The sequence below is a fragment of the Ascaphus truei genome, chromosome 2 (assembly GCF_040206685.1).
Source record: "Ascaphus truei isolate aAscTru1 chromosome 2, aAscTru1.hap1, whole genome shotgun sequence".
Classification (NCBI taxonomy): domain Eukaryota; kingdom Metazoa; phylum Chordata; class Amphibia; order Anura; family Ascaphidae; genus Ascaphus; species Ascaphus truei.
In genome coordinates, this window is record NC_134484.1 from 463,863,400 (window position 1) to 463,880,826 (window position 17,427).

Here is a 17,427-nt window from a genome sequence, read left to right on the forward strand (position 1 = left end):
CGGGTGCATGAATGCGTGTAATTTCCACTAAATTCAGGCTTCAAACCCTGCCAAATTGTTGTTTTTTGTATGCCAGTTTTAAGGTTTATTCATGCTGGCCCAACATTATAACAGAACATGGACACTCATTGTTAAAAACGATTATAGGAATGCTGCATACTGTATGTAAATATCCATTTGAGAATGCAGCATTTTTCAACATTCAAAGTTAAGTACTATAAAAACAATCCTATGTGAAACAATGAAAATCATGGTTCGTACAGACATGTTAATATTAAAATGCTATAGAAGAAAAATCTACAGTAATTATCTGTACTAACTGTAAAGCACAATTGTTACCTGTGACTTTGTTTAAGTACTTGAGTATATGACTCAATCTCTCACCTGGTTTACTTATTGATAATCTGGCATCTTAAACTTGTGCCAAACTGGCTTTATGTTCAGAAATAAATCTACACTAAAGGACTGTGTCAGAAGACTCATTGTTCAGCTGAACACATTGTACAATCTTTGGTGCCTTTTGCCCTGCTAAGCAATTGCAATACCTACAGTATCACTGTAATATGTTTGCAAAATGTGGATGATTTCCCTGGTATTTCAGTAGCATCATGCATTTTTCTTGTCTCAAAAGTATTTTATTCTCTCTCTCTCTCTCTCTCTCTCATCAGAATCCAGGTAATTCATGTAATCAGCTACGGTAAACAAAGGTGTGATTGGCAAACTTCACAGGAAGATGATATACACTGGCGACACACTTTATTCGAGCTCGGCTAGTCCCACGAATTCGGGTATACCTGGGTGTATTGAGGTTTGTGACTGTTTTCTGCCCGAGTGCATTGAGGTATTTTCCAAGCAGGGATTGAAGCATTTTATTCCCGCTGGCTGCAATACTGCACAGTATATATATATATATATATATATATATACTGCATTACAATTCATGAATTTATGCCATCTGGTAGACACGCGAAGCATTGCAGCCTATTAAATCCTAATCATTATCATTTAACAGATCAGCCGCCCGTCAGCCAGGCATGAACCCAGGCTGGGAAGGCAAACGCAACGGGGCTTGTCAGAGGTGAGGAGCGGCGCATTCCAGGTATCTGCCAGGTACATACTGGGTATTTGCTCGAATAAAGTGTGTCGGTGCAGTAGTGCAGGGGGGTGCAAACTTTTTTCCCTGCGCCCCCCTACCGGCGGTCCCCTCACTTCCGCGCCCCCCCTAACCCCCACTCACCTGTGCTCCGGCGCCATGACGTCACGTTGCCATAGCAACGTGATGTCACATGACCTTGCGGCGTCATTTTGATGGCGCGTTGCCATGGCGGCGCAGGAAGGAAGCTGCCGGAGCCTAGGTAAGTGAAGGTTTACAGAGGCCCTGCAGCTCCCCCGGCACTTAATTTAAGTGCCTTCGAGAAGTGCGCGGAGCCTCTGTAAACCCCGCGCCCCCCCACCGGCAGTCTCGCGCCCCCCAGTTTGCGCACCGCTGATATAGTGAATACAGCAGACTTCACTGACACTGGTCCGAGAAATGGTCAAATAACGGCCGCTGCTTCTGTAATTATCTTCATGGATTTGAGTCAAACTCAGGGAAAGTAATGTCCATTACGTTTATGCTTATGCTTTGCAAAGTTGCTTCCAAACCAATGTGACTACTAATGTAGTCAGCGAGAGGTATCCTCCACTCTGTACATAAATCAATCACACCCATCAGACTAAATAAACCTCCGTCATATTGCATCTTATTAGCTGGGATTAGTTTTTAACAAGTAAGTTGACACAATGACCCCTATTCAATATTCAAAATAGAAGACGTTTTCCCTGTTCTGAAGAATAGAGATAAAATCTTCCTTACCATGGGCAAGATGCCTTCATAGAATATTAAAATTAGGCCAATTTGTCTTAGCCTAAAAGAATAAACCCTTTCTCGGTTAATGTGGATGAAAGTTGCAGGTTAACTAAAAATGACTGTAATAAAGGGAAACAAAATCTCTTAAGGTAGGAGATAAGGAGATTTCCCCAGCAACAAAGGAAAGGTTTCTTTACAGTAAGGGCAGCTACAATGTGGAATTTATTACCCATGGAGACTGTGATGGCAGATACAATAAATACAGAATTTTCAAAAAAAAAGTTGGGCATCTTTTTAGAAAGGAAAGCTATACAGGGATATACCAAATAAGTAAACATGAGAAGGACGTTGATCCAGGGAGTAATCTGATTACCAATATTTGGAGTCAGGAAGGAATTTATTTTCTCCCGTATGAGATGTCATTGACTGATGTGTCACTGGGGTTTTCCGTTTGCTGTTCTCTGGATCAACATACTGTACAGTAAATATAAATATAGGATAAATATCTGTCATCTAAATTTAGCATAGGTTGAACTTGATGAACATACTGTACAGTTTCTTTTTTCTACTTCAGTTACGATGCAACTATATAATAACTGTTTGACATCAATGGTATAAATCTTCCCTGCATGTTTGTATTTTCTGCCATCTAGTGGGCCTGGCAGATTATTGTGCAAAATGAAAATATAAATTGATTTTGTACTGTATATAAACATACCTGTTTTTGTCACCTCTTGTTTACAGTAACAAGCCTACAGTTTTAGTTTAAACTAATTTAGAACTGTTTCCTAACTAAAACATTGCCATTGCCAAAACATCTACCCTTCAGACAGAAAACACTAGTAATTGCCTCCAGTAGAATTTCTACGTCCACCATTTCCAGCTTTAATTCTCTTTATGTGATCTACCACATTCCCACAGTGCGATCTGTTCCTCCAGAATGGTGAGTTATCTTCATGATCGTAATTAACTTTAACTCTTTGGTAAAAACAATTTTTTAATTGTCCAATTTGTGGCTCACTATTTTAATGATTCTAGGTGCTAGATTATATTTGTTATTCTGAAAAGGTTGGTGATTTCACTTTAAAAATAAAAAAAGGCTCCTCTCAATAAACAGTTAAAGAATATTGCTATCTGCATCATAATCTGACACTAGATCGAAAACTATTCCATAAAGTTGCTGGGATGCAAGAAGGAGACGTGTTTAAATAATCAAATATATAAATAAATAGAAATATATTATACCAAATTGTCAGCTACCCAAGACTAATGAGTTTCCCTTATTAGATGAACACATTTAGTCTAATGTCCATATGGGGGGTAGATAAATATTTGAGAGAAAAAAACAAAATGACAAGATCTCAAGACATTAAGTAAGGTTAATATAAATAACCGTTTCAGCAGATACAGTATATGAAAATTCTGTGAGTAGACACATTATCAAAAATGCAATAATGTCACGTTATCTATAGTGGCAATCAATGTGCCATAGTCTTAGATTCAATTAAAATAATTCGTTAGACAGTGGAGTCACCAGCATTTTAGAGTAACAAATTGACTCTAGCACATATAATAATTAAAATAGTGATCCACAAATTGGACAATTAAAAAAAAATGATTTTACAAATTATTTTATTTGCAAAAACGATATTTATAAAAAATAATGATTAAAAAAAAAAAGAATTAGGTATATAGCACCAAATCAAGAAACAAAATAGAATGAGGTTGATTTATGTGTCAATCCAATCACCCATCGTGTTGCTTCAATAATAGAATCACCAATGTGGAGTATGTTCCAGCCAGGCAGCTGATTAAATTAAGGTTTAAGGGTGGGGATGTTAGCGGGTGTTACTGTACATACTGTTGCGGCCGCCTTTATTCTAACACTTACCCGGATCTATCCGGGCCTTTTCTCCTTTTCTTCCGGAGTTTCCCGTGCGGCGGCCGCATAATCAGATAAGCGCTAATGGCGCTTATCGTCGAAAGCGCACGTGGCGCGGGAAACCGGCCAAAAAGAAGCCACGCGCCTCCGCGGTTTAAAAATTCCTGCGGTGGCGGCCACATTAGGATAAAGGCGGCCGCCACCATAGCATGGAAATTGGTCCAGTCGCACAGCTGGTACCAATGGAGTTGGAAAAGTGGGGAGGGTGAATGTTAGGGGTATGCTATATACAGTAAACTTCCTTGCAAAGGTGAGTTTTCACAGACTTTTACAATGCCTGAATGCTATGGGAGAGTCTGAGAGAGGGGGTTCCAGAGAGAGGGGGCAGCACAGGAGTTTTGTTGGCATGCGTGAGAAGAGTTAATATGCAACAAGGAAAGGAGGACGTTTTGGGCAGAACATAGGGGTTGTAGGTATATATTTGGAGATGAGGGCTGAGATGTAGGGGGGTGGGCAGTGTCATTGAGAGCTTGGTATGTCTGAGCTAGGGTTTAAATTTGATTCTAAAGGATATGGGAAGCCAGTGGAGGGATTTGGCTCGTGGAGCAGTAGAAGTGGAGTGGTGAGTGAGTGAGTGAGTGTGGTAGATGATTGTGGCAGAAGTGTTTTTGATGGATTGGAGTTGGGACAGGCGGACAATGGGAAGGCCAACTAGGAGAAGGTTGCAGCAGTCAAAGCAAGACAAGACGAGCGAGTGAATTAAGATTTTAGATGTATCTTGAGTGAGAAAAGGGCGTATCTTGGCATCATTGCAGAATTGATGGCTAATTTGTAAAGCCCTCTCCTTTCTTTTGTCATAAAGAAGGTTTCATGAAGTTCTTGAATGATTCAGGTGATAACAATTTCAGTTAAACAATCTTTTTTTTAAAGTGTTTGTTTCCTTGTTGCATTACATGGTGTACTCTGAAGTATGTAAGCAGTATTTGTCTGTGCTGAATCATATTTGCAAAACAACTGGTAAATGAACTAGAAGGAAGACAATTTAGCATAGGTTGAACTTGATGGACCTACGTCTTTTTTCAACCTCATCTACTATGTAAACAATACAAACCGGCGCCAATATAGTCCAAAGAGAATACTTATAGTCCAATGGTGTTAAAGTCTCTAGTGGTGGATATCAGCTTGTATCACTTTCCAGCTCCTCCACAAGACGTTACTCCATGCATATGTTGCAGAAAGAAAAGAGACAAAAAGAACACATCATAATGCAACAATGCAAATATAGAACATGCAGGACAAACAGGACAGGACAAACACTAAACAGAACAAGCAAGGCTGACTAATAGTAAGAGTTTAATATACACAATAAAAAACTATAGCAGATGTGGGATCCGGTAGGTTCACCTTGTGAAGTCGAAGAAAAGGTCACAGTCTGTCAGCCATGAAATGACTATGGGGGAAATCCCTGGGCAGACCAACAGGCTGGCATCCCTCCCCTGGCCCGTGGATGCTAAAATGACTATGGGAAAGGGCACCTGCCAGACCAATAGGCTTGCCACCCACCCCCCAGCTCATGGATGCATAACCACTGTCCCCCACGGTGGAAGCTTAAACCGTCCCGCATGGTTGGCCCCCAGCCTTTCACCTGCTGTTTTGGACAGGGCTGGGCCCTCCCGCGAAGTTGTGGGCCTCCAGCCTGCCACGATTCTTGGGACTTTACCCAGGGCCGACCTCACGTCCGCACCCTTTTTTTTGTACTTTTTATTTATCCCCAAACTGGCTGGTGCTGTAGTTCTGCCACATGGAGGCCCCATAAGGGAGACTTTGTTACTCCCAAGGGCTAACATGCCCATTGTAAACAAGTAGGGCCCCTTATGCGGGCCTGATACATAAATGACTTACCCAAGTTACACCCAGGGCTGCAGACAGATTTCCTGGGGGGCCAGGACTAGAGTTTTGACTGGAAGCCTCTCCCCCTCCCCCCCAATCCTGCTCCCTCAAATTCCCCCTCCTCACACCAAATATCCCCCCCCCCCCAGGCCACACACACACACATTCCCCCCCACAATAATTAATCCCCCTCCACAAAATGCGTACAAAAATCCTAACCCCCCTCAAATCTCCACCCCACTCACACATACAACCCACCATCCAATACATACATGTGCACAATAAAGTCAGAGAGAGGCCCTACGTGGGACATTGGGAGAGGCCAGCAGCTGGGGAGAGCAGGGGAACAGCAGCAACAAGATGACCGGCAGCCGGACAAAGAAGTTGGGTCCAACCTCTGGAGCAGACCCAACTTCCAGCGCTGGTCGGCCGGCAGCCACAGAGTCAGCTCTCCCCCCGGTTGGTGACTTTGGCCACACCTCCCAGACTCCCAGGCGCTTGCCTGGCAGGAGACAGGAATGCATGTTAGCATAATTTAATACAATTATTATGTCACACAGCTGGCCCGGATGTACTTTTTATGAATTGGATTTTGACCTTCCTCTGCCAAGGCCGTTGTGGTCCCAATCCTAAAGGAGTGACAAGTAAATGTCTTTGGGTGCATAGCCCCTATGTTAAGGTAGCATTTTAGCACACTTTGAAATTGATATCTCATGAGGGCGGAGGTCCAAGATTTATGAGGAAATTTCCTCCCCGCTTCCTTTTGCAAAGCCGGTATAACCAACCCCACACTGATGAGACCCATTAACGTCAGAACAGCTGTCTGTGGGTGGGTTTACTGGCAGTGCATCAAAAAGGCTGTGCTCAAAAGCTGTGAATGCAGCAAGCATAAGCTTATAGGGGACCATGTCATATGGTTTTGAAGCAAATGTGCAATTTGCATGTCATGTCCCAGAATCCCTTGTTGCAGTGGGAGCTGGATGATAATGGTGAAATGCAGGGTTGTCTAAGACATGCAAATGATGAGCACACAGTAATATATCCTTTATATATATGGAAAAGAAATATGTGGACTGTGCCAGGGTCACGTGGTGTGATCTAACTACGGTGGCTGACAGAGAGCCATCGGACTGACGTAGGAGGAGTTCATGCGGAGTACTGGCTGGGACTGTCTCTGAGTGCTAGGAACTTCCTGCACGGGGAGCCTGTCATCTACTCATTCGAGTTGCTGGAGGAACCTAATGCGGTTAAATTCCTGGAAATTGTACTACACAATGGAACAGATGGACGGCAGCATCCCCTCATACGTTGGCGCAAGAGATTCTACTCATACCACGCTTTTATGCTTTGGCAAAATTGTGAGTTTGCATTTGTCTGAGTTCGTTTTTATTAAACCTGTTTACTTTGGTAACACACGAGGATCGGGCGCTTTTCTCTTTTTTTCATTTTTTCTGTTATATATGTAACCCATATTCCCCCCCCTCCCCCCAGACTCATCTGCTGTATCTAGGGTGCGTGAGGGCAGATTACATGCGTGTGGGTGGTGCATACCTGCTTGGAACAGGAGGGCCTGAGCTTCCCGCGTTGGTATGGGGGAGACAGGACCAGGCTTCTGGGGTAGTAGCCTCCATGATGTCTTAGTGGTGGTGCAGCGCCTCCATCTTCTATAACTACCAGGGAAATGGGAAATTACCCGTATAGAAGAGAACCCTGGTCCCAGGGTGGATGCTCCAAATGTACACACAATAGTCTTTGGTAAAAAGGCAATGTCTCTCTTTATTGTAGTACTAGGCACACAGCAGGCTTGCAGCATGCAACTGCAACAACAACAGCAATAGCAATAGGGGTACCCACGCAGGGTTTCCCAGATGTACAGTCTCCCTCCTCTCCTCTCCTTTCCTCCAAGTAGTTCTCCTCAAGATGGTCTGAGGGGCCTTAATACCCCGATGCCCACCTCAGAGGATGCCCTCTGGGTGGGGATAGACTTTCCCGCTCACCCCTGCATCAGAGTGAGGGGCATTGTTCCACCGGAGCCTCAGCTCTTCACGCTCCAAGCTCATGGGCCAGGCTCAGACTGTACCTCCTCCAGCTCCTCGCACAGTCCCGCCTGGACGCACTCCAGCCTCCGACTATCCACTCCTCTTCCATCTCCCACGACAGACAGCCTAGGCAGAACTGCTGCCTCAGAACAACTCCCTGTCACTCCCAGGAGTGGGCTACTAAATAGACTCAGCCCCACCTCTCATGACATCAGCAGCACCTCCCCTCTGACTCATCCCCGCAGCAGAGTCCAAAACTTTAAAGTGTAAAAAAGTGTCAAAAAGTGTCTATGGTGTATTTTATATGTAATTATAATAATATAACGTAACTCGTGTATATTATAAACCCTTTAATAAAAATAAATTAATTAAATTTAAATAACCCTGAATTTTAGTGTTTAAATAGTATGATGTAAAGTGAATTTGACTTATATAATCTTTGATATAAATGAAATATTTGCATAAAAACCCCCAATGGAGAATCAATATGCAAACATTAGGAAAAAGTAGCCCTAAATTGTGATTTATTTATTAACTAAAAAAGCCTTGAGGTCGAACTCGATGTTGAGACCCTCCTCTGGGTCTCAACATCGAGTTCGACCTCAAGGCTTTTTTAGTTAATAAATAAATCACAATTTAGGGCTACTTTTTCCTAATGTTTGCATATTGATTCTCCATTGGGGGTTTTTATGCAAATATTTCATTTATATCAAAGATTATATAAGTCAAATTCACTTTACATCATACTATTTAAACACTAAAATTCAGGGTTATTTAAATTTAATTAATTTATTTTTATTAAAGGGTTTATAATATACACGAGTTACGTTATATTATTATAATTACATATAAAATACACCATAGACACTTTTTGACACTTTTTTACACTTTAAAGTTTTGTCAGTTTTCGTTTGGGTCAGGTTTGTCCCAGACACTGCTTGTCTGATGATGCATTGCGTCCTGCTTGGAGCAACTTGTGGGCTAATTAGTCCATATACACTTTATGCCAGGTTCGTTTGCATACTGTCCATTGCATATTGATTCATTCATTAAAGCACCTGGGTTGTGATATCTTATTCTTTGATGTATAACATATTCTAATGAGCTGCATATCCCTTTAGGGATTAATCATGCTAACATGTGTTTATTATGTATTACTGTCTTGCATCATTTTGCCCCACTTTTTTTCTTGTTTTATGTAGGTAGCAAAGATGAGTGTCCATTAGTTTTGAAGTTTTAATATTTTATTGTCAGTTATTGTATGAGTCATGCATTGTCTAGTTATATGTTGTTACTGTTTGTTGCTGAGACCTGTGATTTAGAATTAGAACCATTGCGCATGTCCACTTTTTTACCAGTTGTGTACACCTTTAATTTGGGACTATTTATTTGTGGACATTACAAGGCAAAGGAACTACTTTTTTACCCCTGAGGAAGGAAGCGCAGTCTTCCGAAACGCGTAGGGTGGTTTTCGTTTGCACAGCTGCTACTACATCACCTACTACATTGGCTGAACCCACTCCACGGACATCCCCCGGTTGCGGTTCCTGGTTGCGGCGGCTGCCTCACAGATCCGGATTCACATCATACCGCTGGGTTGCTGCTGTCGGCGTGGATCCTGCCACCATGCAGAGCACGTGACGGCTCTCCCAGTGCACACTAACCAGTGGACTCGTGGTGCGGAGGTCTGCGGCACAGAAAGCAGGAAGGGTTTCCCTCCTGAGCTCCGGTCAGACGTCAGGACACGTGGTGTGGCCCGTAAGAGAGGGGATACTCTCAGATTTATCCACTGCCTGCATATTCTGAGTGTCTGGTAAGCGGGCATTTCTTCTGTGGCTGCAGTGCAGACGTGACCCTTCAATTTTTAGTGTTGTTTTATACTATATTAAATGTTATACTTTTTATACATCAGTCATTTGTCTCAGCAAGTGTTTGTCTTTTAGTGTTGTGTGTCCTGTTAGTTATTGTATTACACTATGTTTGTTTTTGTTTCCTTTGCATGACTCACTGTCTTCATTGGAAGAGTTCCAGCGGAGTGCATCCTTCTACTGGTTGTATAACACATTTATTATTTATCTATATACATTTATGCTTCTGACCCAGCGCCATAGATATAACGTTTTCTCCTGTTCATTTATGTAACTGTATTTGTAACCATGTATTATTTGTCATATTAACTATGCCCAGGACATACTTGAAAATGAGAGGTAACTCTCAATGTATTACTTCCTGGTAAAACATTTTTATAAATAAATTAATTAAAATACACAGATTTTAGATGTGTCTGTGTGTGTCTGTGTGTGTGTCTGTGTGTGTGTCTCTGTGTGTGTGTCTCTGTGTGTGTGTCTCTGTGTGTGTGTGTGTGTGTGTGTGTGTGTGTGTGTGTGTGTGTGTGTGTGTGTGTGTGTGTGTGTGTGTGTGTGTGTGTGTGTGTGTGTGTGTGTGTGTGTGTGTGTGTGTGTGTGTCTGTGTGTGTGTGTGTCTGTATGTGTGTCTGTGTGTGTGTGTGTGTGTGTGTGTGTGTGTGTGTGTGTGTGTGTGTGTGTGTGTGTGTGTGTGTGTGTGTGTGTGTGTGTGTGTGTGTGTGTGTGTGTGTGTGTGTGTGTGTGTGTGTGTGTGTCTGTGTCTGTGTGTGTGTGTGTGTGTGTGTGTTGGGGTCCCAGCTGGTCCCAGCAGCATAGCTCCTCGCAGGACTGGAGGACCAGAGCAACAGCTACGGCTTCCTAGCCGGGAGAGGTCTCTCCACCCTCACGTGGAAAAACAAGCTCACCTTGTGTGTGAGTCACTTCCTGCTTTTAAACCTGCAGTCTCTCAGGCCTCCTGCTTAATTAGGCTGCAGGTGTATGCAGATCTCCAACTGTAGGTTAACTGGTTTAGTGCTGGAAAGTACACACATTCTCCATTCCAGCTTACTGAGTCAGTGACTTTGTCACATATCCCTCCACCCAGCAAAACATTGTCCTGTGGAGCGGCCCGTGCACCATTCCCGTGCACCATTCCCGTGCACCATTCCCGTGCACCAGCATCTTTGTCAAAAATGTCCGACGTCGGCCCTTCCCTCCCCCCTTTTTTTTTCTTGCCTTCCAATTTAGGCATTTTATTTTTGGGGTAATTACCAGGCCATCTGGGCTTGAAGACTGGTACCTCACTATCTCCTTGTGTTGTGCCAGTTTAAGGTTGATGCTCCGCTTTTGTTGTGTCTCTTTTTGCAAAGGTTCCTGAAGATTCATCGTTCTCTTGTGCTCAGAATCTCCCTTACCTTGTAGAAGAGCCTTGACCTCAGTCTGTTCATTGCATACACTCGCCAGTGACTGTTTGGCCTTCTCTTGTGATGACAGCAACTCTGTTTCAGCGATGATGGCTTTTGGACCTTTCTCCCTCAGAGTACCTTCAGTGTTAGGTTAAGTGCTGGAAAGTACACACATCCTCCATTCCAGCTTACTGAGTCAGTGACTCTGTCACAGTGTGTACGTGTGTACGTGTGTGTGTGTGTGTGTGTGTGTGTGTATGTGTGTGTGTGTGTGTGTACGTGTGTGTGTACGTGTGTGTGTGTACGTGTGTGTGTGTATGTGTGTGTGTATAAATGTCGGATCTAGAAAAAAAACCTGAACCCCTTGACAAGTGCCTGGACGCCCCCGCTTCACAATTTCTAAAGCAGCAATCCCGCCTGGGATCTTACCTGATCCGCAGTCCCTCAATGTCCAGGTACCCTCATTCCCACAATGTCATATGTTGGAGGGGAGGTGTTCCCTACCTGTCTTCTGGGTTATGGGGGGATTCCAAAGTCAGAGTCAGATCTGGAAGAAAGCAGTATAGGTTATTTCGGTATAGGTATAGGGCAGTTAAGATATATAGGGTAAATAAGATATCCAGAGTTTGAGAGAGCGACACAGAGAGAGAGAGTGTGAGAGAGAGACAGAGAGAGTGTGATAGAGAGACAGACAGAGAGAGTCTGTGTGAGAGACAGAGAGAGAGTGACAGAGAGAGTGACAGAGAGAGAGTGACAGAGCGAGAGTGACAGAAAGAGAGAGAGTGACAAAGAGAGAGAGAGTGACAGAGAGAGAGAGAGTGACAGACAGAGAGAGTGACAGACAGAGAGAGTGACAGATAGAGAGAGTGACAGAGAGAGAGAGCTAGGGCCTATGGGGTAACCTGGCCTAGTGCAGGAGCCACTTGCTCCCTGCACACACAACCTCCCCTACCTTGTCCCAGCACAACTGAACTTCCTCTCTGAGCGTGTCATATCCATATCCTGTCAGCAGGGATACTGTAAGCCATATGGGCTGCGGTGGGTCACCTGTGCTCCAGCCCCGGGGGGCTGCTGGGAGTTGTAGTCCTTTAGGGACGTCTTTAGCATTGGGACACGTGTGCGATCTAAACTGCGCATTCGAAAATCTATAATGGCCGCCGCTACTCTCAACTGAGCATTTGCAACTGTGGGCAGTCCCTGCGCTCCGGAAATGGCTGCCTAATGCGTTCCACGCACGCCCGGACATGAAAAACATGGCGGTGCCCTGTAACTGATGTTGCCGGGAGCCCCCGGCGACGCAATCACTCCTGCAGCTGCCCTCACGCTGTCGGAGGTAAGGAAGGGGGAACGGAGGTCCGGGGTACCAGAGGGGACCTGGATACATCCTCCCCCTGGTGGAAATACCAATGACCCCGCTTGGAGGACAGCGTCACATTGCAGAAAGTTACACAATAAAAATGCAGGCCATAATTTGTACTACTTATCATGTTTGCTCTAACATCAATGGTACATGGCATATGACACACTATTACCTGAGGCCAGCTGAATAGTAGCTGTTTGCTGAGACCCATTGTGGGGTGCCCCTAACTGATTGGATGAGGGCGCTTCACTTTGACTTCTTTGAGTCTCTGCCTCGGTAGTCTCCTCAAACTCATGGTCGGGAACTACAGTCACTGGTTCTACTCCACTTCCTCCCCCTGATGGAAGGCACAGCAAGAAGTCTCTGTACCAGACCCTTACCCAGTCATCCGCATCAGGGATGCGGTAGACAATGAGGTCTTGGCCTTTATCTCGGTCCACCACATGGCGAATAGAACACTTCAGCTTGTGCCTGAAGGAGGCAATAATTACCAGAGTGGTCCCCACACAATCCTGGCTCACTCCAGCAGTTGCTTCAGAATTGTCATCTTCTAGGAACATCTTGCCATCAGGATGCAGATCCAGGTCTTGACTCAAACTTGCTTGGGGATACTTTACATAAACGTAAGTGCCGAGCAGGTCCTCTTCACTGGATACCTCCATCGCAGCCTGCAGGGAATAAAGGATTGATGCCTCACCGCTCCGCTTGTTGCTGACGGTTGTCAGGTCATCTGGAACGCCGTCAGGTACCACTTCCACTTCACTGGACATCACGACAGGGTCAATGCTCCTCTCTGGTAGGCAAGTAGGCGGTGGGTACAGATCCAAACGTACCACCAGGCAGCAATCTTTTAGGGGGGACACCTCCGCCATGACGCGGCGAGCCAATCACCCTGGTAACCATGCTTAAGGAGCCACCGTGCTCCACAGTCACCTGGGTACTCACACCCGACACCCCTGGGGCAGTCAACTCACCCTTCTTTGGTTCCGTCATCTGTGGTTCCGGCATGGGAATCGAATCTGGAACCGGTTCTGGAGCTGAGTCTGGAACCAGATTGGGAATCGCGGTTAGGGCGCACGGGCCCTCCGGAATCTCCGTAATTGAGGTAGGTTGGTTAGCAGCATCTTTCTCTGTGGGTTCCATAGGCCACAGCAGCATCGACTTCAGGAACTGTGCCCCGCAGCAGGCACACTTGGGTCCCCAGCTCAATTCGCCATCTGGAAAATCACACTTGGGGCATAGGCATCTGATGTACCTTTTTCCTTGCACTACCTGAACTTTTGTTGGTCGCTGATAGGGATCAAAGTCCATACCACCAGAGAGCAGGGCCGTCTTAACGTATGGGCACGCTGGGCAGTTGCCCGGGGGCCCCACAACATAGGGGGGCCCTATGCGCCCAGCCCATGCGTGCCCACCAATACTCTCCCCCCGCCCGGCACCCCCGTCCGGTAAAATATGAGAGATAATACCGGACATTGGATAGAGCAGGGCTCCTGCTGCTAGGGGGCTAGGCAGCTTCTGATTGGTTGCTGCTGTGTAATTCAGCCAATCGGGAGGTGGCAGGAGCCTGGGGGGTGGGGCCAAAGAGCGGAGGAAAAGCATGCAGCAGAGAGGTGAGGCTGTGTCTGTGTGTCTCAGTGTCCTGCCTGTGTGTGTCTCAGTGTCCTGTCTGTGTGTATGTGTGTGTGTATATCTGTGTGAGTGTGTGTGTGACTCAGTGTGTCTGTCTTTCTGTCTGTGTCCTGTGTTCTGCCTGTATATGTGTGTGCCTCAGTGTGTGAGTGAGTGAATGTCTCAGTGTGAGTGTGAGTGGGAGTGTGTGTGTGTGTGTGTGTATATATGTCTCAGTGTGTGTATCTGTTTGTGAGTTTCAATGTGTCTGTGTCTCTGTGTCTCTGTGTCTCTGTGTCTCTGTGTCTCTGTGTGTCTGTGTCTCTGTGTCTCTATGTGTCTGTGTGACAGACAGTACATACAGTACTGGCACCTTTGTTTAATTGCTCACTCACCCTTACTTTTCTTTTACTATACTAACAGTCTTCCCATTTTCAAGATCTTTTTAACAATAACCAGCATTGTCAATTCTCAGAAAGGCTCCATAACTCTGCTCGCATCACAACAGCATTGCAATCTCTGCAGCACTCTTACTTACAGATCATCCCAAAGAAGGCAGAGCAGGTTACCTATTCAATGGCATGATTTAATATGCAAGTTAAAGCTGGATTTTGAAGTCTAAATTTGAAAGCTACTGTACTGATAATGACAGGGAGGGGGGTGAGAGGATGAAGGGATGGGGGTAACAGAGGATGAAGGGAGGGGGTGAGAGAGGATGAAGGAGGGGGTTTGGGGGAAGAGAGAGGCTGAAGGAAGGGGATGAGAGGACAAAGGGGGGTGAGAGGACAAGGGGGGGAGAGAGAGAGATGATGAGGAGGGGGTGCAACAATCTTGGAATTTGTGGGAGGAACAGTAAGATCAGTATTGCTCGCCATGTACAGTATGACTGCAGGTCAGTTATTTATAAATGATCTGACCATTACATCATTTGTTCTAAATTTCACTCCAAGCATGCACCAATTTGCACTATTTCATATTCTATTTCCTAAAACAATCCTCGGAAGGGTGCTCCCTCCCAAGACTCCTCTCCAGATTTTTTACAAAATACAATATAAATTGGTGCAAATTGGTGAATACTTGGAGTGAAATTTAGAACAAATGACATAACAGTCAGGTCATTTATAAATAACATTCTTCCCCACCAACAATTTTCGAGCGCGTCGCACCTTTCACCATTGTGTCCAGTATTTTGGACAAGCCATCTGGCAACCCTACTCGCTCTCCCCCCGCCCGGCACCACGGCTCTGCTCGCTCTCCCCCCGCCGGCACCACGGCTCCGCTCGCTCTCCCCCCTCCCGGCACCCGCTCGTGTCACAACCGCTCGCAGCCTAGCAGTGCAGCACTTCCGGTGCCTGCTGCTGCTAGTGAGCGCGTGGGAGGCTGGGAGCGACAGTGTAGGCAGGGCCCCCATGCACTGCTTTGCCCGGGGGCCTCTAATGTTGTTAAGATGGCCCTGCCAGAGAGATTAAGGTCTTTCTGTATGCACGGGCACAAAAGAGATGTTACATACAGTCCTGCTGCTGGCCAAACACCATACAACTGCGGATGTGGTTTGCCACATCCTGTACTTTCCTTAGTGGAGACAGCAGTTACTGATTGAGACTCACTGTGCTTTCTCCCCCTGGTGGACTCCAGAGGAGGGGCACACATTAGCAAGGAGGGATTCTGGCTCAGCGCTGAGCCACTTTCATCGCGGTGGTGGGGCTCTGATTTTCACACCAGACCCGGACAGAATTCTGCAATAATTTCTTGTAAAGTCCGTGTGCTCGCCAGACTTGGTGGGAGATGCCATCTTAGGTGTGACTCACTGTTAGCATTCCCGGTTGAGGGAGTTTCCATTTTGATCACAGTCTCATTAACTACACAATGGCTCTCTGGTTTTCCCAGCATTTCAGGGTAGATAATGGAACACCACCCTTTATTGAGGGTTCCACGGAGCCATAATTTGGATGGGCCTCCTTCTTTTATTAAATCTTGTTCGCCCCTCACCAACACTGAGCACCACACTCCATCTGTATTTATGCAGGGGCCTAGGGCTTTTGCACCCCATAGGCCTTGGTACTGACCCAATATTAAGAATATATCACAGGAGGGAATGCCAACAGGAACTCGTCCTACAGCAATGGTTTGTAGAGGCGGGACTTGCCCCTTCAACGCCCATTCGTACACCTCTTGGCAGGATGGTACTGATAATGAGAACGAAATAATTTGTAACTGAATTCGGGCACCCAAGATCTGAATCTCAGCAGCGCATCCAAATGAAGCCCTGTTTCCCCCACCCCTAAGCAAGATCAGGGGGTGGCTGTAATTAGCTACTTATGCTGCCTGTTGGCTCCCAAGAGCCTAAGCCTCCGCCACTGGGAGCCTGGGATGAATTACTCTTACATATGGTGCAGCACCTCCACCTGTGAGGGATCCCACCAGAGTGGAAGCAGCTCCTCACAGGACACACTTACAATGATCACACACACAGAGTAAAACTAGAAAAGGGCTTTACTGGAACATATCATATCTCTAATATAATGTCTTATAACTCTACGGTAATATCTTATGACTCTACCAACTTAAGGCACAACTACCCACACACTTCGCAGGGCTGTAAACCACCATCGTGTACCCCACACCGTGTCCATGAGAGTCCCAATCCCACAATACCCCAATTGTATGACCGCACGGTTCACTAAGGTGAAGGTGTTATAGTTGGTGCAGTACCTGGATAATACCTTCCAGTCCGTCAGGAAACCAGAATGGATCCACTGATCCCACGATAAATCCACCTCCTCGTGGGGTGGTGTCCCGCCGGACGATCCCACCATGAAGACAGTCTCTATCTTCTTATGGAGTCTGGTCCCAGACTACAACCATCAGGGCCGTGCAGCGTTGCAGCTGTGTCCCTGATCTATCCAGCAACTAAAGGGGCAAGGTCCCTACCTACGGTCCTGTCCCTGTAGTAGCCACACTCTAAGCACATGAGTCAGGGCCTAGCTAGGGCCTACGGGGTAACCTGGCATAGTGCAGGAATCACTTGCTCCCTGCACACACAACCTCCCCCTACCTTGTCCCAGCACCAACTGAACATCCTCTCTGAGCGTGTCATATCCCTATCCTGTCAGCAGGGATACTTTAAGCCCTACTGGTTTGGTTGCTTATATTACATTGTAATAGAGTTACATATTAATACACATATAACATCCTGCTTTCCTGGAAAATGTGAACCTTTTCTGGTGTAATGACACGCAAATATTTTTAAGGAAGTAATATTTTATTATTCATTTAATAGCTAGGTGTTCAGATTGTGAAAGTTCTAATTATAGGCATCAGGAAAAACAACAAATGCGCCACACAGATCTAGATCTGCCTGAATAATTTCTAAAAAGAGAAGTACCAATCTAAGAGAATTACTCAAGAAGAAGAGATTAGGGGGGCTCCAACAGTAACAGGATAATTTCCATGGAGTAATAATTTCCAATACATGATGAATGGACAAAAGACAAGGCTACACTCATTGGATTTGGAGTGGGTTATAAATTGGAAACTGTTAGAAAT